Source organism: Myripristis murdjan, chromosome 22 (genome assembly GCF_902150065.1).
Source record: "Myripristis murdjan chromosome 22, fMyrMur1.1, whole genome shotgun sequence".
Taxonomy (NCBI): Eukaryota; Metazoa; Chordata; class Actinopteri; order Holocentriformes; family Holocentridae; genus Myripristis; species Myripristis murdjan.
Genome location: NC_044001.1, coordinates 12,841,377 through 12,869,002, shown reverse-complemented (window position 1 = coordinate 12,869,002; position 27,626 = coordinate 12,841,377). Strand labels below are relative to the sequence as shown.

The following is a 27,626-nucleotide window of genomic DNA, read 5'->3' as shown; positions in this document are numbered from 1 at the left end:
CGCTGTCACTGTGACAAACTTTTCAAAAGAACAATGCACAGACACACCGTTATTGAAGTGAGCTGCTGCAAGCCTCTCTGACAGTGTTGTCCCAGCAGTTAAAAAATGGAAACATCACCTAATTATGCACGCCACATTTTTCTCTGAATACTTAAGCCTACAAACTTTCAACGTATGTCAATATACTTTGCAGTGTGTCTCGGTGCATGGGCACACTGGAAGAAAGTAAGATTTATATGCCAGTGTGGAATGGGGAAAGTGCTCCAGGAGGATTCACACTGTATCGTTATGGATCACGTTTTGAAAAAGAATCCAAATGAAATATTGAAATAAAAAAATTTTATCAGTATTTGACTTATCATGGATAAAAAAAAAAAAAAAGTTATTTCATTTTTTTTAACACTCATTTTTAACCCAATACAGAAATCAGTACAACTAGACAACTGCAGTTTGTGAACTAAACCTGATGTTAACCTCCATAAGAGCAGATGTCTCCTTGACGCGGCTGCTCCATTATTGAGTTTTCCTCTTCTTTTAATCTTAGCCGTACTTTTATTAGAACAGTAACTCGGCAGACCCTGTCACGTCTGTGAGAAGCCGTGAGGATCATTACTTCCAAAAAGAACCAGCTGGCCCATTGTTTAGGCTCTGCCAGCTGTGTCTATTTTCATAACCCATTTTCCTTTTGTTCTACTACACCTCCCTATAAAAGTACAGAGAGAGGAAGACAGAGTTATATTTCACCATTTCATGAACTCTTCCCCCCATGATAGCCTGATGCCCGATGCATTGGCCAGTGGTGCGTGTGTGTGTGTGTGTGTGTGTGTGTGTGTGTGTGTGTGTGTGCATTTTAGCATGTACGTGTGTGAGTGTGCATATGTGCGTATGTGTGATTGCAAGGAGGAAGGCAAGGTCTGTAATCACCTAATCCAAACATACACTCGGGGAATCTCATTACTGGACCTAACAGTTCCATTTGAACCTTATCTGGTTTCAATCAGCCGCCTCTCGTTTGGAGCAAGGCACAGAAACTTGATTCCTTTTGTCTAGAAGTCTCTGCTATCAGGGGTCTCCTGTTTGTCTTGTCCATCACCCACTTTGAGAGCTAAAGGCATTTTGAATTCTTGGTCAACCGAGAGCACGGAGTCGACTTCAGTGGCAGTGAGTGAAACGCTGCTTCTTGTCATGCAGCTAGCGGGGAGCGGTGCGTGTGACATCAGTGGGTGTGTATGTGCAGAATGGACGGCTGCCATGGGGGAACTCCCGCTAACCCCACACCCTTCTACACTAACCCCGGTTCTTCCCTACTCCCCCCTGCCCCCAAACCCCCATCCACATGTAAACGGACATTAAAACGAAACCTGACCCTGGCCCTGGAATCTGTAAGGTGCTGTTTTTTCTCTCTTTTCTTTTTCCTAAGCAGGGAATCCTGCAGTGTGTGTGTGTGTGTATGTGTGTATGTATGTGAGTGTGTACAGGGTGATGGGGTAGTCAAGAGAGGGGGGTCAGAGAAAGGTGAGCAAGACGCGACGTCAGCGGCTGAGTGAACCGTCTCAGGAATCCCCAGATTAAAAAACTCCAGAAGGTTGCGAGTCAGAGATAATCACAGGATCTGGAATTCACAATAACAAACTGGCCATATATCTACCTGTCTCCGGCCTTCCTCCCTGAGAGGGCCACGGGGTCAACCAAATGGCTGCATTCCATCAACAGCTCTTTTTTTCCTCCTGCTGAGCTCCCAATGAAGTGTCTGGAAGGATCAAATATGGCCTCCAAAGCCTTAAACAGCTTTAACTCTCTCTCTCTTATTCTCTCTCCCACTCGCTCGACAGTATCTACCCACCATTTTTATCTTCAGAGGAGTGCCTTTATTTTGGTCCTGCAGAAATGTTTTTTTTTCTAATGACAATTTCACCCTCTAAATTAAAACCGGGATTGAGGCTAGAGTTTAAACTCAGAAAGAATCCAAGAATGTAGATTAGATGCAATGTTTCAACCAACTTGTCTTTTTTTTTTAAAGACAGATACTGCCTCTGATATTTTTTAGCTGAAAATGCCGATAGCTGATACTTAATGTCACTAATCTATATTTTTAATATTGAATTTTTTTTAAATAAACAAGAAAACTATTAACTATTTATTCATAAATGTTCTTTTAATGAATTGTTTAAATAGACAAAAGCATAAAAGAGACTGAAAATGCAAAATAAAACACTAAGACAGATGCCTGTCAAACAATATTAGAAAAAATTGTCTGTCAAACAATATTAGAAAAAATTATTTAACCTTTCCACTACTGCCAGCCCCACCAGTTACAAATGCATGTTGCACAGAACTGTAATTTAAATTCCAGTGAAGATCGCAAGGTTTCACACATTCTAAATATGTTATGATAAACTTCTGGGAAGAGTCTATAAAATGATGCATAAGACATCTATTTTTTTCCCCTTTCCTTCTGATGTAATGGCCATAACCATAGAAATGGTCTACATTTAAGTGTGATTTAGCTTTGAAGAAGCATCGGCATGAGCAGATACAGGACATGTGTGTAACATAACTGTGCAGTTTAGACAAAATGGAAAGTTATTTTAACTTAAAAACTGCTTAAGGAGGAAATCAGGAGGAGTTCAGCTGGTTGAAAAAGAGCTAGAGAATAGCCTCTGTCTTATCAGAGAGGGAATACATGGGCCTGCCGATATCCAATATTCACAAAAAGGCAGATATCAGCCCCCAATAATCCAGTAAATTGGCCTAACCCTAGTAGATGCTACTGGGACTGGAACATGTCTGAGACTGGTGTAGCTTGGCGAGGGTTAAAGGCTCAGGGCTGTAGCTTAGGAGCTGAGGTTAGAGACCTGGGGCTTTGTGGCTGAGGTTAGAGCGCTTCCTTTGAGACTTAGGATGGAGCTATGGGCTCTGCGGCTGTAGCGATTTCTGGGTTGAATTAACAGTTGAGCAGGGGAGAGCCATGACTGTTGTCTGGAGGGGGCTGTTGGGGTCTGGTGGAGGGTCTAGTAGGGCAGGTATGATTTACATAGCTGTGAGAGAGTCCAGGATCTCAGTCTGCCCAGACCCGTCCCCAGGGAGCCGTGTTGAAGGAGGCGCTGCATTGTGATACTTGTGTGATTTATGTTCCCCACGCACTCTTCCTTCCCATTGCTTGACAACTTCATTATTTATTTTTGTTTGTTGTGATTATTTGCTTTAGCGCAGTTAGGTACTGTATATCGCGTAGACTTTGTATAAACCTTGAGTCGCAGCCTAGAGACTTGACTGTGTGCCTGCCTGTTCTTCAGATCTGCGCTCTGTAGAGGTTAGTCTTTGTTGTTGCCCGTGTACCCGTCTAGACACTGAGGATAATTTGTCCCTTTGCTTCCTCCTCTGGTTGCTGCGTTCTCAGCATGGGAAATTACCTTACAAAGAGGGCAAGGGTTGCCGATTGAAAGTAAGTTATTTCGTCAGTGTAAAGTGTAGTAAATAGCCTGAGGTTAGGGGAAAATAATGATATACAGCCCTGTCCAGAGGGAGACTACTGCATGAGACACAATCAGCCCCTTGCAGAAAACTTTCTGAAATGCTTTCAGAGGATGTATTTCATCATGTTAGATGATTACTGTGGATAGCACCACCACTGGATGGTTATATCATATTCATATCTAGGCAGAGAGGCTCTAGCATTGTGGACTCACGTTCCTAGAGTACAGTGTGTGGTGTTTAGGACTGCAGGGTATATCTAAATTCAACTATTGATTAACCTTGCAGCAAAAAAAAAAAAAAAAAAGAGAGAGAGAGAGAGAGACGAAAGCCCCTGTAAAGACATCACCGTCTGCAGTTACACTGCAGGACTCTTCATTTCCCCCCTCACTGCTGCATTCAAATTATTTGCTTTCACAGTCGAAAATCGAAGGGTTGTAAAAATTGACTTCCTGTACAGCCAGAGAGAAATAAATTTCAGCAGTATTGACAGCAGCCAAACAGAAAAGCTATTGCCCAGCATTTAATTATTGAAGACATTGATCAACAAAGTGATTTATTTGCTGTGGTTAGGTTAAAGGGCCTAATTGAGTCAGAGTGTGTACTATAAAAGGTTCTTATTTGTTCATTTGGTCTGGATCACACATCACTATATAGTGCAGTCATACAAGGCTGAAATTATGAATCTTAACATTGTTTGGTTATAACAAATGCCAAAAGTCTTTTCAAAATTGTCTTTGATATGGAGTTTTTTTTTTTTTTAATAAAAAGACATAAAAATGGCAGGCTTGAAACAGACAGAGGAGGAAAGAAATGTAAATGAAGCCATTGTGCAGATGACATTTACAGTGCCAGTGCCCGAGCTGTTTGTGTAACCTAACCACTGCATATTCTCATCTTCGGTTCTGCACCAAGCATACACCTACAAGGACCCGTGCACAATCAAGGCATCCACAGAAAATCACTCTCATCTGTCCCCCCCCAGACCTTCAGTGATGACAGCCCAGCAAATTTGGAAGTCCATTTGTACAAAGCAAAGAGGGACTTACAGGTCTTTGGCTATTGAACTGCACCCCTCCACCTCCCCCCCTTCATCACCCGGTCTTCCCATGCTCTCATCAATAGCTAAAATGTCTGATCTATCCGTTACATGTGCCGTACTCTGCTGTGCCCTTGCTCTTCCTATGGGAGTTGAAGTAATCCGGCTGTCACTGGCACTTGCCCTGTACACCTCATACTCTTTCCCTCCCTGTTTCCAACTGGAACTGATTTCAATACATTCACATTCTAGCCTTATAGTAGATGATGGAAAAACAATATCTGACTCAGACTCAGGAGTCCATGTTCAGTTGATCTGTAGTACAATATAGCGTTTCTTCTTGCTGTTGATGCAATTCCCCCAGCAGTAGATGTGAGTTTTGTAACAAGGGAGATATTCAGACTAAACATTATGTTCAATCCAGAGTGATGTACCAAACACTGTAATTAATACACCCAGTGGGAGTGTGTGTGTGTGCCGCTTTCACCTCTTGACTAACAGCATCCCTGCCCAGTGCTCTCAGATTTGAATTATCCTTTTTTATTTTCGAACAAGTGCCAACTTGCGATTAAGTTGAATATTACAGTATGCAAAGTAAATCCTCAGAAAGGTGCACGGCGCCAAAAAAAGCAAATAATGTCTTTTATTTTCGGTTTCCAGAGTATATCTTGTTTTTTCTGCAGATGTTTGGAAAAGAAACAGTGGAGTCGAGCAGACTGCGCCTCCTTCCCATCGCCTCTCCATCCATTCCAGCCCTCTGGCCCACATTGGTAAGATATAGGGGAGAGAGGATGGAGGGAGGAGAAAGGAGGAGTGGACAGCAGGATGTTCTCATCAGAATATGTCTCTTAACTCCATAGCCAGTGAGCGGTCTAATGATCTCACTCAGACGGAGATGGGAATGTTGGGATTAATGGCATTCCAAGAGGAAGGCTGGGGCTCCAGGTTGTGTCCCCGGCACAGTTTGAGACTGGAGGGAAGAGACAGACAGCAGGACTGGAAGAAATTATGAGATAAAGAGCGAGGGGAGTAAGAAAAAAGAGGGAGAAGTGAAAGAAAGAGAGAGAGCGATGGGGGGAGGACGGTGCTGGTGGTGTGAGACAGAGAAAGACGCCATGGGAAAAAAGAAAAGGGGAGTTGTTCATTTTCTGGATAGATAGATCAGATGGAATGGAACCATGCGTCAGAATGAAGGCAGCTGTGCTTTTGGCAAGGACTCTCTGAGCGCGCGCACGGGCAAACACACACATACCCTCCAATACACAATACACGCATACACACGCACCATGCACGCAGGGAGGTAGGGATCTTTATGGATAGGTGAGGGTTAGCTCTGGTATTAGCCTGTGCTGCAGGCCTGGATGAGTTCGCCCACTGATTTCTCCTTCATTCTTCCTCTCCAGGGCCTCAGCCAAGGGAGCAGTGTTTAGCAGGCCCTCAAGGCATGGAGCCATTTAAGCAGCACTAAGACCTGGCACTGCTTCAGATTACCTGCCGTTGTCTATGCCAGATAGCGGTGTGTGTGTATATCTGTGCGTGTGCGTTCTCTGTGTTTACAGGAGGTTTGCAGCAGCTGATGTCACTATCAGATTACTAAAAACTAAACATTTACACTGCACATCATGTGCGTTATGGGTTTCCATTACTTTTACTATTGGCATTTAAGAATAGCAATGCATAATATAATCTGGTATAGTAACAGTAAGCACAGGTGCAATCAAATGCACTCATCTAATCTGTGCTGTTTATATTAGTCTTAAGGAATTGTTACTAATGGAAACTGATTCACCAGATTTGGCGTTGTCTTACATTTTATATAAATTGCCAACAAAGGATTTTTGTTCAGTGTTGCAGAGAGAAAAAAGCAGCCAGCCAGTACTGGAACAAAAATAAACTGTTATCCTTGGAAGTGTCTTTATTGTATTTAGTCACACACACACATTTATCATGAGGTTATAAATCTTTGTGAGTGAAGGTTGTTAATGACTCTGAGAGACAGTGGTGGAAGTGCTCTGTCTCCTCCGTTAGACTGGTTGTGATTCTAGTTGCAGAAGACAGAGCTGCGGCTGGGATAGTACTTTACCTGGCCCGCGCCTCCCTTGGGCTCACTACAGTGGAACGCTCTGCAGACTGAGGGCCCTGGCCTCATGCTGGGCCTGTCTGCATCCAGCGGTTTATGGAGATGCCCCATATAGACTGACACTGACAGTTTGATGTCTGCTGCCTCTTATTTTGCTCCCATTGCGTTTAAGGAATTATTTTACAGTAGCTCTCTTCTGTAAATGGCTCCTTTTGTGTGTCTGTGTCGATGTCTGACTCTCTATTTGTCTCTCTCAAGTTGTTTAAAGATAGATAATGCTAGCTCCGCTCTTGTGTATGGCTGTGTTTCCTGGGTCTGCCAGGTTTCAGACAGGAAACACTCCAAACAGTGGTGGGCAGAAATATCAATGTGTGGTGGAGTCGTTTCATCTTTCCTCCTCTCTGTAGATATGGACATGAGGGAAATATACTTCTCCTGGGATCCTGACCCCAAAGGAACTATCTATATTTCAGGCGGAACTCAAACAATGACATTCGGACAGGGCAGACGGAGTATTTTTAGTGTCAGGCCACTTCCAAAGCATCAGCCGCAACCTTTCAGGGCCACAGGCCTCAGTCCATTTATAGTGGTGAAAGCAGTGAAAATAAGCATCACCGACAGTTTGTCATTTTACAGTCTTACATCATTTCCTGTGCCCCCCCTTGATCTTACTCTCTCTTGCTCTGCTTGACCCTGCCACACACACACACAGACATACACACACACACACACACACACACACATACACATAAACAAACAGCCATCATTCACTATCCTCCAAACCCTCCATCTTTCCTCTGTCCCTGCTGTTCTAATGAGTCTTTCAGCCAAGCGATGATAGACTTATATTTATTCTCCAGGCCGATAATTTTAGGGAGTGTATCTCCACTCTCGGTGCCTGGGGCCCATGCCAGGGACAGATCAGCCCCAGCCCCAGGCACCCAGAGAGGAATGGGAAATGGTTTATAGGCAACCACCTCCTCCTTGCTCAGTTTTTCTTTACAGTAAATATACACAGTACGTAAGTATTACTTCATTCCCCCTGGGCATGTGCACTATTTGAGATTTTTCCAAAACTCTCAACATACAGTAGACACACACAGACACACACACACACACACACACACACACGCAGCTAATCCTGTTAGCTCGTAACATACTGACAATGGACCAACTCCAAGCAAAGGCCTTAGGCTATCACTTCCTGCCTTCTAACTCAGTAAACAAGGGAAAACAGACAAAAAAGACAGCATCATATGAATGTTTACGCCTGTCACGGAGGCAGGTTCAAGTGCCCGAGCAGTTGTTTGCTTTTCCAAATTAACTCCAAACTTAGCGGCAAGTGGCTGCATGTTGTTGGTAGGGGGGGTCCGAGGCATGCTGAGGAGCACAGGGGGTGGTGGGATGGAGCGGCGCTCAGAGATAAATCCGTCATGCCACACATGAGGTCATCAATTCAACATTTCAGCCCGTGTGGATGAGAGAAGGAGGGCCTATCCAAACACTCTCTCTCTCTCCACAGCAGGAGTCTGAGGCTTAAGCACTCCTCTCCATTTAGGCCCGTGTTTGGGCTTGTGCCATGTAACACTCTGACCCAGTGAGAGAAGCCCACTGAGACATCTATCTAAGAAGGGAAACAGTGAGCTATTGTAAGTCTCAGCACAGCAGGCTTTGGTTTTGGTGGACTTTATCATTTTCTCAGTTAACTGACACATGTGATCGGTAGTCACTCTAAATCCTCATGCTATTTTCCCATATGACTTTCACGTATTACTTAACTTGATACATTAAAGCTTTATATGCGTGTCCTTTTTTAACCATTGATAAAATGTAGTGGCACTACAAAACATGAATGCAGTACATCCATCTTTGGAGAAAAATCCAGACAAGTTAAACAGTGCTCTGTTTGCTAAAGGAAACAACATCCCATATCCCATCACATACATTGCATATTTTTCATCTGTTGTGTTTGGCATCAGCTCCTTTGCTACACACAAGAAAAGGGTGAATACTCTTTCCACTGATTTCAAAGAAAACCTGACCCAGCCCAGCGCACCCCTGCCTTGCCTTCTTTTGCACACACACTCATGCCTCTGACTCAATACTTAAGATTCCATCATTGCTCCCAAGCAGCCCCTTGGTGTTGACATTAGATCCACCGGATCAGTGTCTCCCCGGGGCAGATGGTCTTTTGGGAGGGGTAGTGTAGTTCCCTGGATGCCTGAATTTGTGCTGGAACATGCAGGACGAATCAGAGCACCTGTGTTCTTTGGACATAGCTCTGCCCCATCACATGATCTGTCTGAGGCAGGACAGAGAGTAGAGGGGGGTGAAGGGCACATACATGTCCAAAGTACGTACTGGCCAATCAACACCTCCCTAGACTGACTCCATTCTGACCCAGGAAGTAGCAAAATTTTCCTTAAAATATTATATATATATATATATATATATATATATATATATATATATATATATATATATATATATATATATATATATATATATATATATATAGAAGAAGAAGAGGAAGTTTGTAAAACATAATGTATTCAATGTTTTCTGTTCAGTTTGTTGACATTGTCCTCAAGTGCCATATTATTTTCCTTCTTAGCAAATTTCTTGTATACAAATGCAGAATATCCCCACCAAATCCTAATTAGTATACTTTTAGAAGTTATTTATCTCAATATATTGACTCTCTAGGGCCTTCTAATTCTGCAGCACTTAAAACTTCCTTTAATCTGTAGCCTGATTTTCCTTACTATCTCTTTTTTTCACCACTAGCAAAATTTTGTAGGCTACCGTGTGCTCATTTATTGTAAGTTGTGCTTATTTACTGAATTTTAAAAAAGGATGTCGGGGGCTACAGTTCACAGAAGGTGAGCAAGCAACGTCATAGCCCAGAGAGCCCCATAATGGTTTCATACGCTCACAGGACAAGCTTCAGGTCAGAAGGCTTGATGATATCAGCCCGGCTACTCTCCCATCAGAGTGATACCACATGCTGCGGCTGGTGTTGGGGTCTGGGAAATATTATTTTGAGGCGAGCGCTCATGTATACTCCAAAGCAGCACCATACTGCCCCAAAAAAGGAGCATAATGTGGAACAGAAGTGCAGCGTCGTGCCTATTGTCCGGTGCATTAACCCCAATCAGCTCATGGACTGTACAGAGAGGAGAGGAGGGTGAGAGACGGATTGGAAAACAGAGAGTGGGGAACACTTCTTCTTCTTTTTTTTTTTTCCTTCTCGGGTGATTTACTTCCGATTGGTTGCTTTTTACAATGTGTCCACTGATATTCCTCGGGCTAGAATTATAAATACTTGAAGGAGTTTTTCCTCCTCTTTACCTCCCACAGACTTCTTCGTTCTGTTTCCTGTACATCTGCTGACCTTTCTGTGGTCACCACATTTGAAACAGTCCCTATCACATGCTCTTGACACAAAGTGTTCAAGGCGTAGTGTTCCCATCCAGGGAATCTCCCAGAGGGGACAGTTTTTATTTAGTTTTGCGTTTTTTTTTCCCCTAATTTTTTTCAAAGCACTAATAGGCCTCTGTGTGTACTGTATGCATGTATGCACGTGTGAGTATCTGTTCTCCCATGCATGTGTGTGCATGTCATATTTTAAAACTTTACCACAAAATCCTAAAACTCCACATAAACCGACCATCAAAGTTAGAAAAGTTACTCGTAATACTGTTCATACTGTGTGAAGTGCCAAGAGCTAATTTCATGAATACAGTACTTAGGCACCCTTAACCATTCTAAGCCTTTAAAATGATCCCATCCACTACATGTGATGTGTAGTTGTCTTCTGCCTTGTTCGTCCCCTTCTGTCACAGAGGATGACAGGTAAATGACCTCAGAAAGTGAAAAACACTGTCACTCCACTGTCATAAATGCCCCTGCATAGGATGAAGCAACATGCATATTTATGATGTCGCATAAACACTGCCCTTACATCAGACCAGCAGGCATGCGAGTACCTCACCATGCCACTCATCTTGCGCCCTCCAGGGCCCCGATGGCACCGAGCACCATGAAGAGGCGTCAAAGAGAATGCCAGCCTTTGTCAAAGTCTACACGGTGATTCCCATCAAGGCACAAACCAGAAAAAAATACTCATTAATCTGCCCATGGGGGAATTATTTCCAAACACTCAGCGATAGCAGTGTGGCCATTTCATCCTGTTTTGATAGGGAGGCTTCTGATGGGATCTAAAGTGCATGTTGAGACAGAGGGGCCTGCCGCTGTGAGGTATCAGTCATCCTAACCTGTCAGTGGTGAGGGACTTTATAAACTTTGATGATTAGTGGATGATGAGTCCAGACATGCCAGTGACTGACAGCTCCACCGCCCTGCCAAAGCCTTAATCCAAGAGGAATGGTGGGAGGCGAGGCCATGGTATTAATCCTGTGAGTGTTCGCCCCATGACAACACAAACCCCCTTCAGTGTTTTTAAAGAGCATATTTTAGTCCATTGTGGACAATTATTGCCTTGCCGTTGAACATAATCTGCGTTAATCGTCTATTTTCTCAGTTATGCTGTACGTGATGGGCCTGTGTATCTGTTACTTTCATCCCCCTGCCTGTGTTATAGGTGGAGTTGTTAATAACCAGCAATAAATTGTAGGATGAGACTAAACAATTGACCACAACTGGTGTGAAATCCTTTTTGCTCCCCTGTGAGGTGCTCTGACCACTCCACCACACCTCGGCCCATCTTTCCTCTCAGCGGGGTGCCCTTACAACACCCCTGGCTTCCCCTGGCAGAGCAGCCAGACTTCCTGAATGTCTCAGCCAGGAGGCTTTTCATAAGTGCAGCTCTAGACGGGGAAAAAGTCCGCATTAAAACCTGCAATAATTCAAACAGATGACTTACTGTTAATTGGTTTATGTCCTATTTGTTTCCCTCATGGCTACTGTTGTCAGTCTGCCTGAACGTCCAGTTTATCTGTTGCAAATGCTGAAGAACATTTTAGTGCTGTGCTGTAGCTGTGGCCAGGTGGGCGAAGAAAATTTACTGTTTTTATTTCTCCTACACACATATGCTGTTTCAACCACAGAGTTCAACCAAAGCATAAGCAGCACGAGAGTAATTAAAGTCAGAGTTTTATGAAAGCCAGTGCTCTCTGACCCGCGCCCTTCCTAAGTACTTTTACCCTACCTTGAACGTTGGGTGAAACTCATACGACCCCTTCCCACAGGTCAACTAATAGCGGAGACATTTGTGAAAGATGCTTCCCGAAATTTAATGTATTGAAAAATGTGTTTCCTCTCTCCCTCGCATTTCACATAACCTCTATTGCTCACTGGTTAATGGCGCTCTCATGGCAGGCAAGGCTTGAAAAACAGCCCCTGAACAGAGTGAGGATCCACCTGTGCCTCTGGTAATGAGAAGACGGTGTAGTCGGCGGGTCTCGTGACGAGGACGCAACCCTGCCAACATCCGATGCAGCTGGCTCTAGTTTCTCAAGGTCCACACTGAGGAAGGTGAAGCCCTCAGGGAAGACAGTGTTAGATATTTAATGCTTCATTCTTTCTCGATATCTGTTACAGTCAACCACAACACCCAAAATCAGTCCCTGTAGACAGTACCGGGGCTCTGTTTGACAGCAGTGTTGAGTTTTGCACACCATGATGTCAGTTGTGATGTAAGAGCAGAAAATACAGCCAGTGCTATACTCCCAAAAGTATTCCTTGATGTAACTAAAACAGTCACACAGTACTCAGAGTACCAGGTCTTTCAAAGCAACACCTTAACAGATGGATATTTATCCTTGTAGGTGTGAGTTGATTGACAGGCGCTTTGGAATGTTGCGTGAAGCTGTTTCACAGTTCAGTGTCAAGGTTATGGTGCATCACACAAATCCGTACTAATCGTAGCCCCTAGTAAGCTCTACCTGACAGAGAGAAACTCCGCTGACGATGAATTGTTGACATGTTTTCCGAAACCAGCATGCCCAGCACATTATTTTCCCCTAAGCCTATTCACAGTAATGCGGAGTGCTGAAAGGATTTTGATTGTCTGCTAAAGTATTTAATGCACAGCAAATATTTGAGACACTGTTCATGGCGCGGAAACAATACATACAGTTTCCAGCATTCTTGGCTAATCAAGCAGAACAAAACAAACGAAGCCAGTGAGAAGAAAGGAGAAAAAAATGTTGCCCTTTTGGCATATGCAGACGACCTGATTCAGAAAAAAAAAAAAAATGCAGATATTTTACTGTTCCAGAATTTTCCTTTTCTAAAAGTACACCGTGAATGGTAATCAGCACTCCATCCACCTTCTGCAGTCACAGATTGTACAATATGAATGATAAAATCACAATAAGAGTCTTTCTTTAATGAAATTTTACAGCATTGCATTAGTCTGGAATGAACTGTATGCCTCTGCCCTGCGGTGTTTAAAAGGATTACTGGAAAAATACAATATCTTCTTTGTCAGCACTTAAGGTCTATATAGCCGTGCCTCAGGATATCCCTTTCCTGAAAGGAAGGATTGCCCCATTTTATTTTTTCAACTCTCACGCTGTTCATCACATTAGCACCTCAGCTACACTCCAAAGCAAAGACCCACTCTCATAATGGGATTAGTCAGAGCAAAGTTGGTGTTTTCTAATGCGGTGGAAAGTGGTATATCCAAAGATATTTTGTCTGTTTGGATAATGTGTGCTACAAGTAAAAAGAATGCAGAGAGACAGATTTCCTTTGTCAATTTAGTTGTGGACAGCACAGGTATAAGTATTTGATGGAGCCCTTTTCCGATATCGCAGTTAATTTGGGCAGCCGCTCTGAGCCATGTGCTCCTTAAACTGTGAGGACTGGCCTCCTGTATCGTCTAACACCCGAGGCCCTTCACACACCCTTCCTCCTTGTCCCCTTCCAGATGTTCCCTTTTGTCTTCTTCTCCATCTGCCATTCTCTCTCTGCCATGCAAAATCAATAGCAAGTCCATTTGCCGTATCATACTGTAGCATCTCCCCAAACTCCGGATGGTAATGATGCTATGATAACCCATGGGTGAGTCGCGTAGAGGAGATTTTTAGACTGATCAATACAGCTGGTGTACATTATGACAAGGATTCAATGAGGATACACCCTGATCTGCTCACATGCTTCCTACAATGTCCCATGTGAAGGAAAGGGACAAGCATGGTAAATGAATTAAATCGAATATTTTGGAAGGCATAAAAAACTCACTAGTATATTCAAGCTGAAATAGGAATCACTCTTGAAAAAAGTTGGTGGCATGTTGATATTGTATTAATTATTTAGTTATGCTTTTGGTGGCTTCTGTCTATCATCCCTAGCTGGTCTGAGGTCAGTTTGTGGGTCATAGAGTTGAATTTTCTCTCTGTCCCTGGACAGTAACAGTGATATGAGCTACCATGACATCACTCCATTAATGCGCTCCTCAGCCAAAGACGGCCAGAGAGTGGCCCTGCCTTGGGGGAGATTTCAGCGGGGGTCTTTGGCGTTATGAGCTGCTTCAGCAAACCCCACTTAAAGCCAGCCTTCTGCTTCCTAAACATGGATTTAATACCCTCATTAATGATATATGACATGGGGGATCAATGCAGACTATGGGTTAGAGCTCTGGGTGTGTGTGCTTGTGTGTCTGTGTGCGCGGGTGTGTGCAAGTGTGTGTACATGTGTGTTTGCATGCGCACGTGCATGTGCATGCACCGCACCATGCGCTGCCTTTAATGGGTACATGCTGTTGAACATCATATCGGCTGCAGTGCCTCTGGATACATTACACCTCACGGAGGAGAGGCTGGGAATAGCAGGCTAGGTTGTTGTTGGAGCTCAGGCAGCTAATTCCTGTAGTTACCCAGAGAATCAAGTTGGGTTTATCAAATCGGCAGAAGCCTCAGGGCCTTGGCTAGTTCAGTCCCGAGAGGCTGGAGAACTCCATTTGGCTTGTCAGTGAGCATGACATCTGATTTTTGCAGTCATTTTCTTTAAAGTCTCAAACACTTAGTCATTTATCTGACAATCAATGAAATCAGAGATTGTACAGAATCAGAAAATACCAGTTATATTATGCTATCCTCTCTAGAAATATCAGTAAAGTAGGGCACAATTTTCAGTGATGATGTCAGTTGCTGCTATTAACAAAATTGTAAATAGGTAGATGCATCATTCTCTCTCTCTGACCTATTTAATGTTTTGCCACAGAGACATTAGTGATTTACTTCACTACATATTTTAAGCAATACTTGAGTAATAGTATACTTAGCAAAATATATCTATTCATTTTTTTTTTTTTTTTTTTTTTTTTTTTTGGGGGGGGGGGGGGGGGGGGGGGGGGGGGATAGATGTGGCCATTTTCCACAGTTCAAATGCTGAACAGGGCTATGTACTGCTTGATGTAGTCTACACGCAATACAGCATATACAGCAACACTATATCCAATGTGCTGTGTTTAGGATAGGGCACGTGAGGGGCTGTAGCTTAGAAATACTGTTGTCATAGTTCCAGACCAGTCACTTTATTCCAGAGAATATACAGTTCACAGTAAAACTGCGCTGCCAAAGACACCCAAATAATGTCCAGTCACGTCTAGGATTGAATTCCTGTTTACAGAGGAGCATCAAGGTTAAGGCCCAAGTTTTAAAAGGTAAAACTGAAGTACCATCTACTTGACCCTGTGACACTCTTTTTGAAGAGACCCGTAGCTGAAGTGATAGCGTAATAAAGCCCCAAGATCAAAGTTTGGATTTGATTTCCAGCCAGCATGGCCCAGTGAACATGGCCCAACAAGCCCATCCAACAGCCATGGCAACCATTCAGCGCTTTATTTTCTTATTAGATTGCTCTCCCAGAATTCCATTTTTATCCCCATAGATCTGGCCAGTGAATCACCATTAAAGGGCCCATCAAGCTGTCAGGCCATCCGGAGTGCAGGTGCAGCGGGCTCACTCCACTGTAAACAAGCAGCACAGACCCCTGAATAATGGAAGTCCAGGCTGTTTTATGTTGTTCAAGGGGACTTAAAGAGATTCATCTCCCGCTGCTTTTCGCCAAGTTTGATTCTCAACTCCACGCTGAACTGCTGAACGTTACAGTCTCATATGAGGAAAGAGGGAGGGCTGGGGAGAAAAAAAAAAGGTTGGATGCGTAGTAGAAAAGAGGGGGCTGGGATGAAATGGAAATCTTTCCCTACATTCTCAGACAATCATTACCTGTGAGGATGGGCCAGAGAGCTTTGTTTCTGGAGAGGAGTCTAAATGGAGCATTTTATGCCTGGCTGAGCACTGACACTAAAAAGCTGAGACTTCTTCAGATCTGACAGATTTTCTTTCATTATCTTTTCCCCATAATTTCTTCAGTAGTTAAAGGGGCTGCGGTTCTTTGTACAGCAGCGAAATGTCTGACTTAACTAGTCGAGACACCAGACAATTGCCCGCCGGTCCTTGTTCCCCCAAGGTCAGAGAGAGAGAATGGAAGTGCCCAAGAAAAACAAATGCACACCATAGTGTAGTTGTCACACGCTCCACTAACACATGTGAAGCCTGGCTCTTCTTTTATTCTCAAATAAATTGCTCTGAAGAAGTGCTCACACATAAATGTGTCCCACATAAACTGGAGTAAGAGGGGCGTTTTTCATGATTTGAGAAAATGGCCCTCCGAGTTTACCTTACTTTAATGTTTTTGAGTTTGAGTGACATCACCCCTCCATTAGATTATTACACACCTATGACGGTTGCTGTTTCTTAGAAATGGTCTGAAAGATTTTTTTTTTTTTTTTTTTTTTTTTTTCCCAGAGCCTAACACAGAAAAATGCATGTTTAGTTTGGGTTGAAAGGGAATCCAGGGTGTTACATATATCTTCAAGACAATTTTTCTCAAAGCGAGAAAAGGATAGCAGGGTGATGTGAGCTTCAACTACCTAAAATGATCTGAGAAAATCAGCCCATTATGCCTCAATTGGAAAATGTGAGCTAGCAAATGTGTGCTAGCTATAGCTCTGTGGGGTAGTTAGCACCTTCGTGCCCTGTCTTTGAGGGTGTCTGGTTGTGATTAGGGTGATGGGCAACAGTACAGGCAGGTTGGGCTCAGCGCTTTAGGTCCGCTGACAGTTTTGCGAAACTGTAAAAGATATTATCCAAGGGGAATGAAAACAGCACTCAGCGGGTCTGTCAGGGAAGACAGACAAGTTAAAACAGATGATGCGCATCGGTCGTGGCGACTGCCCCATCACTTTAGTGCCCTGTTTCACATGCAGCTGCAAAGGATCCTGGGTCACCACATCTGGCCAGGCTTACCTTGAGGCTGAAGGCTGGGGCCTGGGGGGACAGACAGTGGAGACTAAAGGAGACCTGTCAGAACAGACCAAACAAAGGCTTGCTGGCTACTGACAGGCTAAACACAGAGAGCACACGAGACATGGCTTCTGCCTCTGTTCTGTCCCCATCACCTTTTCAAAATGACACCTCACTGTGAAAATGGATGTTATTTCAGTGTTTATAGTGTGTGGCCAGCTTGTGTTTATGGAAGCTGAAGGTATCGGTGTGGTGGTGCATTAGAGACACCAAGACTAGCACATATACATACTTTTATAGTGAAAGATGATGTAATTGTTTGAAATAATTAAGAGTAGTTTTGCTTCCTAGAGATAAGATTAATTCAAATTAAATCAAACAAACAAACAAGGTATTACTTGATATATCTTATCCTCCTAAAAGGAAGCAAATTGCTTTTAATGGCACTGCAATACATCAACAATACTTGAAAACCTTATGAATTTCTTCAAGCCATAATTGCCTGCAACAAAATAAATATAACTGCTATACTGCAGGGCTTCACACATCATTGAGTTTAGATAAACATTGGATTTGTTGAAGGGTGATGTTTCCAGTTCATCAAACCACTGGATTCTCCTCCTCATCCTGTGCAGATACAGACTTGTGGCCCCTGGCGCTGGGGGCTGCAGAGGAGAGGAGGCCAAGGCCACAGAGGGCGCAGGGCAACATGGGGTGACTGACGGACAAAGTGTGGGGTCACACTGGGGCTCTTCCTGCTCTGCATGCTGCAGGCCCCAGTGCTCTGGAGGCCAGGGCCTGATTACTGCACTGGGACCCAGCCGCAGAGCGTTTTCATTAGGGAGAGGGCCAAGATCATCCAGGAAGGTTCCGGCCCATTAATACATTTGAAACGGCGAATGAAAGGGGGGCTGTCGGGAGTTGGGAAGGGGGGTTGTGGGTTATTTTGAAAGGGGAGAACCCTGTGGAACGACCATGAGAGCCTTAGTGAATAAATACCCTGTGGATCATCTTAACCTCATTTTGCTTTTTTTCCTGTCCTCTCTCTAAGATCTGCAGCCAATTTTCCTGCAATTTAGGATAAATTGTTTGTGAAATCCTTGTCGATCCTACCACTGGGAATCCATTCAGAAAAGATAGAGAAAGGAGGACTCAGGGGAGCGGTGGATGGATAACTACAGTGAGAAGGGGGACAATGTCTGGAGAATCTGGTTAATGACATCATCTGCTTCCTGTCTCAGATTCATGGTTTTCATATAGTCCATCATAACAGGCCATAGAAACAGATTTTGCATTCACACTTGAAGTAGCTTGGAGTGATCAAAGCAACTTCATTCAAGAGATACTATACAATATGACACTGACAGATGTTTGCACAAAGCTGTGATACTTTTGATATGTTTTTGGAGGTCTAGAGCCTGGGAGCAATACAAGCATACAAATGTATGAACTAAATTTCCCATGGTTTGCATTACCTTACTCATTCTATGCTCAAACACCTTCATGTCCCTGTACTTGTTTGACAGAACATTTAGGACATCAGGTCGGCCTAATTATATTCAAGGTTAACCACTCATCTCCCTCCCTGTCTTTGGAAAATATGATATTTCCCCAGCTAGTTGCACCACTGTAGGTGTTTATTACCAATAACCATATCAAGCCTTCACTGCTGGAGGGAAAGAAATCTGTTCAGGTCAGTTTCCAAACTAGTTAATATTTTATCCTGCATAGTGGTGTAATGACTACTATTGATTTTTCATCATCTCTTATTAATGCAGTCTGGTGCCAGAGCAAAATGCTAATCATATATTCCATCCTTCTACATTTTTCATGTTAACTTCTTCAATTACTGTAACTAAGTGTATGTCTCAATTCACGGTCTTCAAAACCAGACTACAGTATTTCATAATTCCGCTATGATGTATCTTCCTGTCGAGTGTTTACTATGCACCGCATGCATTAAAATGTATCAAACCTCAGATAAAAGGATGACAGCGCTCACCAGCCAGTGATATCAGTGTCATCAAAGTTACACAGTTTTTGGTATTTCATCAAATACATTTCTGCATGGATAAAACCACTATATTTATTTGTCAGTCTATTCAGTATTAAGAATATTAGCCATATGACTGCTTTGCTACATTGCCCTAGCATATTCCACAGCCAGTGACCTCACCAATAACACAGAGACCAGACCTGGCCTGCCAAGCCAGTGCAAAGTGAGCTGTTAAAGCCTGACGTGTGTTTTGTCATTGAAGCATGACAGGGAAGGGGCTGATGGTAAGCGCTGAGCAGTGCTTAGGGAGAAGCAGGGGTAAAAGGCTCTGTGACTTGGCAGCCAGGATCGCAGTCTGTGCCAACACAGCTGTCCGGCTGGCGACTCACTCAGGGGTGCTCCCAACGTCAAAGTGACGACCAATCTATCACTACAGCAGCCGGGCACACAAGGACACAAAGGTGTAAACCCAGCCTTGAGAGCGGAGGGGCTCAGCAGTATGCTGACAGCGTGCAAGGGCTTTACACATCACAGTCTGTCCCCATATACTTATATATGGTAGTGTCTAATTGTTGAATTTCCTTTTGTAATATCTAGACTGGATGGGAAATCAACAGAATAATTTGATAATGTCTTTTGTTCAGGATGTTCATGGGTCAGTTTCAAGATTAAATTATTTTTGGAGGAGTTCCCAGGACCATAATCTCTGTACTCTGCCATACAAAATGTTCCTTGTCTACATGCCCTCATCAACATCTACACACACTGTCCAACCTTTGAATAGGGGGACAAACTCAAATCAGTCAAAGTTTTGAACTATGTAATTCAGTCAGCTGTTAATAACTTGCAGGGCGCCAGGCCTGTGGAATCTCTTTTGTTACGAAGACAAGGGTGAGAGAGAGATGGAGATTTTATGAGCAGGCGTTTCTCTCCTGTGCCAGGTTTTTGTTTACGCTTTCATTGTATCTCTACTATATTATCTGATGCCTACATCCTGAGTCCAATCTCGCGGTTAGGTTTTAATCTCCTGACGCACTCAGCTCACTCGCCTCACTGTCCTGTGCCACACGGGGAATCGGAGAAGGGTTATATTACAGCACATGAATCAAGGCAAAATGAAATGCACTCCAGACGCTTTCAGATGGTTTTAATTTATGGCAGAGGGCTGCGGATACAAAAAATGCATTTAATGTAATCTGATCACTTTATTCGATGCTGAATTTATGAGCAATCTGACTCTGCCTGGCTGAGTGACTGATTTTAAAAATAGCCCTATGATAGATTACAGACCTTTAACCCTAAATAATGCTGACAATAATGTTAAAAATAATAAGAATAATGGTATACTGTATCAAACAGCATGTATAAATATATACATGCAAATCATACAGGTAACCTAAACACAAGTGTAATTGCTCCAGTAACAGCAATTTCTAAGGTACACAGAGACTTCACCTCATATTTATTAGTCTCAGTGAAGTGGTTTGGGATTTCAACTAGCCAAGGGTTTATTAAATTCATTATGCACATCTATAGACTCTCACTACAAATCAAATAAAACTGTCACAGAGAAACTAGTTAATAATAACTGGTCACATGAGTAACATGTTTGATCCTTCTGTGCCAATTTAGCTGTTGTTTCAATGGCATTGACTTTCTCTGACTCCTCTGTTGTGGTCCATGTTCCATTGATGTTTCAATTGTAAATATCATCTCTTGTTCTGTGTCCTCAGAGATCAAATCAATTTATGAGTGCTGGATATCTGTCATTGAACCAAATCCATTATGGTCAATCCAACCCAGCAGGGCATTTGGCTCACACATTAAGAGGTCCAGAGGCATTTACAGGCAAGTGAGGAGACGCATCAAGTTTTAATGCTCAAAGCCACAGAAACCAATGAAGGATTAGTCTGACTCATTACTTGACATTAATGCCTCGTGGCATTAAAAGAGAAGTGCAAAATGCTGTCAAACAAATATTTTTTTTTCTTCAAAACACAAGTGAGTAGAAGTTGTTTTTAATCTTTTGCTCTGTTGAGCAGATAATGCATGGCCACAAGCAAGAACATTAGCATACAATCACACCATTTGTTCCAGCTTGCGTGTTGGGATGCAAATGCTTAGGAAGTGCATCCATCAGCAGTTTCAGGCTCTTGCTGAAAAACAGAATTGCCTCTTCCTTCCCTCAACTTTGACCCCAGTGTAACCAGTGACACCTGGTAAGTGGGGATGTACCAGTGAATGCAGTATTTATGAATGTACGTTATGTCATTGTCAGACAAGGCAGATTTGTCTCCCTCAAATGTATATGGTAATAGGCAAACCACAAAATATACAGCGCCATGGTGCTCTGAGACCGACCCGTCATTCCTCTTGAACATGTCTTCTTTGAGAAGAGATGTTGCTGTTCTCCCGGCAGCAGCTTGTGAACATCTGTGTGAGGGAGTTCTCCCTAAATCCTCACTTCCATCCCAGCGCCCTGAAATCAAGTACAACATGAACCTGGTACCGTTCTGCTTGTGCCCATCAGCCTGGTGTCTCACTTTGTTCAATGGGCACATTCCTCCGTCCTTTCTCATCAGAAGAGGCCCTTTAAGGAAAATTCCTGTGTTACTCAGTGTTTTTGGTGCTTTGCCACCATTTCCTACACTAGTTCAGACCCATCTGGACAGTTGTTTAAGGCACACACCCTGCCATGAGAAGCATAATTAAAAGTCATATTACCTTCCCCTGTCCAAAGGATCCCATTTGGTTTGAGACAAAATCGAATTCCCTGTTGAAAGACATTCTCTTCAACTGTGAGATAGTTTCCTTTTTCTTTTCAGGCTTTTAAGGCTGGACAAACAGCATCAAAGTCAAACATGTACAATGACAGCACTGATGAGATTAGCTACATGTTATTGAGGTTTTGTTGTCTGTTTTTATGATTATCATCAACCAGCACAGAACTTTGTCCAAAATCACATATTCTGCAATAGAAAATGGCCTTTAGATTATGAGTACAACATTACTGCTGCAATGATTAAAAAAAAAAAAATGACCCAAGGAATGCAGCAAAAAATACTGGTATTTTGCTTGTGTGAATGACAGTGTTAACATTAACAACCTCCCTAGGCCTCAAATGTCCTGATCTGGCAAATTAAACCAGAGAAGAGCAGTTGCAATATGTACAACATTTGAGGTCACAACAGAAAAAGTGCATCTCTGCAATTCTTGCTTCAAAGATGAAACTCAAAGACTGCAAGCAAGGCTCAAGAGTGAGGCAATAATTGTAAGAATTTCTTGTAATAAATCTGGTCCTTTCGTTCCTCCAGTTGTACCTATCTGACAGTAATTGCCGCCATCACATTTTCAAACTGGAATCATAAAAGCCCAGTTTAAATGTAAACAAAATCTCGAGCAAACACCAGAACCAGCACAACAAAATCTCGGGTGACCATGTTTTGACAAGTACATGATGAGTGTCCACACACTTGCGTGCTCGTTTACAATTAGATAAGCTAACTCTTACCCACAATGCCTTTCAGAGCCTGCCACCCTGACTTTCTTTCTGTCTGACTGCTCACATAAGCTCTTCTTTTAATGTCAAGTTCTGAGCCCAGTTTTGCAAACTTTCTTCAGTTAAACAAAGAGAGACTACTACTGTATTCCATCTCTTTGCTTTCTCCACTGCAAGTGTTGAAATAGTTACAAGGACTTGGTGGTTGGTTCTGTAAAGATAGTGCGAAAAAAAAAGAAAAAGAAAGACTTTTGGATCTTGAAGAAATTATTCACGGCTGCAGTTCAGAGGAGTGCTCATATGATGGGCTGTGACAAGTGTACTGCTCTAAGCACGTCCCTGCCAGCCTGGAACTCCGTGCTGCATGCCTTCCACAGACACCATTAGCGCTCTGAACTGGGAGAACGGCTCGTCATCACGCTCTCACAGAGGAACAGAGGAACCGTGGTAACATTTCTGAGATTTGGCGGCAGTGAAGTTTGTTTTGAAGGCTCGCCAAAGTGCTACAGATGATCTGAAATTTGAGTTTTGCTTTTAGTCTGGAATATCATGTCAAGATCTTCCCAATGTTATGCTCCCATTTGTAGTTGAGAGAGCAAATAAACACTTTTCATGTCTGTTGGTTGTTTTGCTCCAAGAATTCATTTAGCTATAACCTAAAATCCCAGATTTGTCTTTAATTCAAAGTATTTCATGTAAATGCATATGATGATCGGCAAGTTAGTGAAATTATAATTGATATCAAAATAAATCCTTTGAGGATCATCACAATGTATCACTGTATTAGTTAAAACAAATTAAACCTTTAATCTTGAGACATCTTGTTAAGAAAAAAAAAAAGGAATGTTTCAGCTTTACTAAAAAAGCGGAAAAAAAGCACCAAAAAGTTATTTAAAAAGGATTGCAAGATGTCCTGGTGTTTTGTCTATAATTGCCCCATCCTCTGTTGCGAAGTCCAGACGAATGTTTATGCATTCAGAGATGATAAAAAAGGGGCATTCGCTTTAGGCCAAAATTGAGGACCAATGACATGTTACACACACATCAGAGGAAGGGATGGGACAAGGGCCTTCTCAGACTACCCATAACGACCCTGCACTTTCCTCTCATGCATGTATTGAGATATGTGCGCCTTTGTACCTTTTGTGTATTATCTATCTTCGACTAGGCCTCCAGCTATTCAGATGAGCCTGGGACTTGAAGTTGTGCACAGACCCAGACCTAGTGCTCTCTGATGGGGAGAAAGAAGGTTCAAACAAACCAAGGCTGTGAATTATGGAGGAAAGCCTGCTTGCAGCATTGTGTAAATTAGCCTGGTTACATATGCACAGGCCTCCTTATGCCCAGAGGTCGTACACCAACCTAAAGACAATGGGGACATCAATCAAAAATTCTGTGTGTGGGTGAACATGTTTATGCCTGGACAACAAATTCAACACAGAAAAGCAACCACAGAAGGCTTTTTTGTGGTTTTGGGTGGAGGGAAGCATGACAATGTGGTGGAAATGGCATTCTCCAACTGTTTCCCAGTGTTTCCATCCAGACACCTTTGCACCTTTGCAACTTTCCCCTGCTCTCTCCTATCTGGCCGATTGCCACTCGTCAAACAGATACTCTACGTACTCACCTTTAACACTGAATGAGAGGGGATGGTTGCTGTCTCCTGACAGGTTATTATTGATCCTTTTGAGTGTGCTGTCAAAGTCAGATCTGCAAAATTGTGGAGTAAGTCTTAGCATGTTGTGCACCCAGTATTCAGTGGGAGCTGCAAGACAGGTCACCAGCTGACCAGTCAAACAGTTCCCATAAAGGGCATTTCAATTCTGACAGTGACAGCATTAGAGGAGAGTAGTCTGGGTCGCAAACAAACTAGTCTGCCTGTCAGTACTGTAACAGGAGTGAGGAATCTTGTCTGCTCCTGATTGCTCTCTCAATAACCCTGAGATTTCATCTCTGAAAAGGAAAAAAGCCTTTTCTGTGAAAATGATTGACTGCACTTGTTTCTAATAGGTGTCAGTCTTTGGATGTTAGCAACAAGCTTTGAAAGGTTGAATGCAAGCATGGTTAGTGTGTTCTACCTTGTTATTCTGAAGGTATTGTGCTAGAGTGGATGGCAATTATCCAGGATGACAGACACCATTATTTACATCCTGCTGTAGCAGGGCAGAAACTTTGCATCACAGCATATCAGAGACCAGTAGGCCTAAGGTGCCAAATATGCCAGTAATCAAGTTTATAGGGCTGGTAACAAGCAGATGCCCATCAAATCCTCTGGGGAGAATGATAGATCAGGATAAAACATAACAACCACACCCCTAACTACCGAACCACTCTCCTCTCCAGCCCTCCTCATCCTGTTAACTGATGGTCTTAGCTCAGAAACACAGTCCAACAAAACCCTCTATCCTCCTTCCTGACTGACCCCATCCCGCCTGCCTCTGGCTTACCACCATCTCTTTATTTCTGTGGCAGTTGCCCACAGGGTTATAAACAACATATGCATATTTGCAATACCATGAAATGTTTCCCTCAAAATGCTGTTTCTTGTGCACAACTAATACTCATGTTTTTATTTTGTTCCATAGTAATTTAAATGCCTTTTTTATGGTTTTGAACACAGTCAAAACATACATCCATCACTGCTAATTTGCACTGCATGCACCAGGTCTCACAAGGAGATAAGAGTCATCAAGTAATGATATCACATGTTTATATAAAAATGACTGTCAACCCCAGATCTTAATATAGCACAATAATAATAGCATTACAATTACCCTAAAAGGTAATATTGTCGAAACTGTATTGTCAATATTGAGTGCCACATATCACAGAATACTTAGATGAGAAAAAGATGGCACAAATGTTCAGAAGGTCTTACTTGTTTTTGGTTGATGATGTGCATGTATCTGTGACCTATTGTGTACGAGAAGAGCTAATCAGAAGGTGGGTTGCAGATGAGCTGCCTGTGTTGTCTACCCAAGCAGAACCTGGTGAACCGGTGAACCTGCAAACCTTGAAATGCAGATCTGAGGCCTGCTGAGGAGCGATGACAGCTGTCATAGCTCTGTGATAAAGTCAAACAAAAGAGAGGAGAGAGAGCGAGTAGAGAGAGAGAAAGAGAGAGAGAGAGCGCAAGCGAGTGGAGAGAGAAAAGAGAAGAAGCAGCAACTTTAACACTTTTGTGCTGAAGACACAAGAGGATTTTTTGGGGGGTGTGGAATGCTGAATCCTGCTACTCAGCATAAAGCGTGTCAGATTGAGAAATAAATAAAGGCTGTGAGTGACCACTTGAAACGCTGCTGCGCTGCAGGGGATTCTGCTTCCTTTGTTTAGATGCTAATATGCTGCTGTGATAGCAATATAGAATGAAGGGGTCCTCCTATGCCTTTGATACACATTATCCCTCTGCATCATTTTTACTAGCCTGGCACAACAAGAATAGTATCCCTTGGAGAGTAAATGAGGCCCTTTTGTTGCAGGCTGACCTGCAGGCGCTGAGCAGCCATTAACATAAGCATATGTGTAATATCAACCATTGCTGCCTTGTGCTTTTGTGTATAAGCAATAATGATGCTTTGATAATATGGCTTTGTTGTATGTACAGTATTGTGCACTTCTCCAAGGGATTGTAGTGCAGACTTAGATGCTCTGAGAATCTTGTCTCACACACACACACACACACACGCACACACACACACACATGCACACACACTCAGGATGTTTTCTGGTAGAACTTGGTCTCAATCTCTCTTCATATATTCATATTTAATGTAATGCAGAGATTATCCTCAGCATATTACCTGCCATACCAGCTCATACCATCTACTCATTCTCCATCCTCATAACTGAGCTAGTCAAGTCCACAGTTTTCTGTGTAAATGGGTCTGCGTGCCACACATGGGGGTCAGTTCATAGGATCACTGTGTGAACCGCTATGTTGAGGGCGTGTGGGCAAACTTAAGTCAGACCCAGAACAGGAAATGGACAGGAGGGGATCAAAATGAGTGATGGAGAGACAGAGTTCGACTGGGAAAAAAAGAAAACACCAAACCAAGAGCGAGGACCTTCTCAAGTTTCATTTTAATAGCACAGGGCCATTTTTCTCCCTTTACGCTAAGCACAGGCCTGGCCATTAGGGCCTCTCTGCAGAATGTGTAAACCTCCCGCTATTAAAACCACAATTTGCACTGTCAGCTCCTATGAGCCAAATCTATGACCACCCCGCCACCCCTCCCCCCTCTGCACAACTCAGACCCCTTTTTTCCCCTTTTGTAACAACTTTCAGGCCACAATAACCATCATCAGTTAAAGGCGGCGGGTCCATTACACTTCCCCTGTTCACACAGACCTGCATTAAGCTAATATTATCTATTCCCAGAGTGGCCCAGCCCTTCACACACTCCATCAATTATTAATCTCCCTGCTCACAGCTAATGTTTGGTCTGAATTATTTAAACCTATCTTCATTTATCAATAAACATAAATGTTAAACAAAGAATGCTGATGAGCAGCATAAATTACACTGTAAAAACTTTTATGAGATTATTTGGATGCGCACTTTGATTTATGGATGTGATATTCACCAGTAATGTTTCAAAGGAAAGACGGAGGATTATAAAGGCAGGCGGAGGGAGATAGGGATAGTATTCTCACACTAGGGCCATACTCCTTGCTTATGGTCAATACTGTCAGCACTTTAGCGCTCAATGGGGAAACACTGTTTTAAAGCTACATATCAAAATTTAACTTGGTTTTTATCTTATCCCTTTTTTTTTTTTTTTAAATGAATGGATTCTTTCACACCAAAAGTGAATCCAAATCCCCTGACCAGATATGTGCTGTTGTTGAAAGCTCTTACATATTAGTCCAGCCCTCCCAAGGGTGCCATTATTAGTCAATACTCCTGCAGTGAGAACAAAATGAACCAGTGCCTTTGAGATGTCCAACCTGTTAGCAGGAGAAATGAGAGGACATGAACACAACCTCTCTGCTGGGTCTTACACTGAAAAAGAGGCCTAGATCCCACTGCAGCCCGTTGAATAATGAGGGAAAACAGCCAAACGTCACAGCCCTCTCTGTGCAAACACATTTGGATATTATGGATGACCTACAGAGGCAGGAATAATAAGAGCCCCGAAGGGTGTGAAGGAGCTCAGCTTGGGGCTGGCTGCCTGGCAGACAGACTTCACCCAAAATGTCCATGCCACCTCCACTATGGAATGCTGAGAATTGTTTGGTCCCCTGCTCTGCAGCATAGAGCT

The 27,626-nt window shown here is 43.0% G+C and overlaps 1 long non-coding RNA gene across 5 annotated transcripts in view; it reads left to right on the top strand.

Moving 5' to 3' along the window:
* LOC115354670 (uncharacterized) overlaps positions 1-27,626 on the top strand; it is an 89,214-nt gene that overhangs the window by 21,732 nt on the left and 39,856 nt on the right. For 2 of the 5 annotated variants that reach the window (XR_003927789.1, XR_003927791.1), the window contains 2 exons: positions 5,197-5,283; positions 5,917-6,392. The exons of 1 other annotated variant lie outside the window; for it this stretch is intronic. This is a non-coding gene — a long non-coding RNA (uncharacterized LOC115354670). Of the gene's footprint in view, positions 1-5,196; positions 5,284-5,916; positions 6,393-27,626 lie in introns of those variants that run through there. 2 more of the 5 variants (XR_003927793.1, XR_003927790.1) reach the window with 1 other exon arrangement.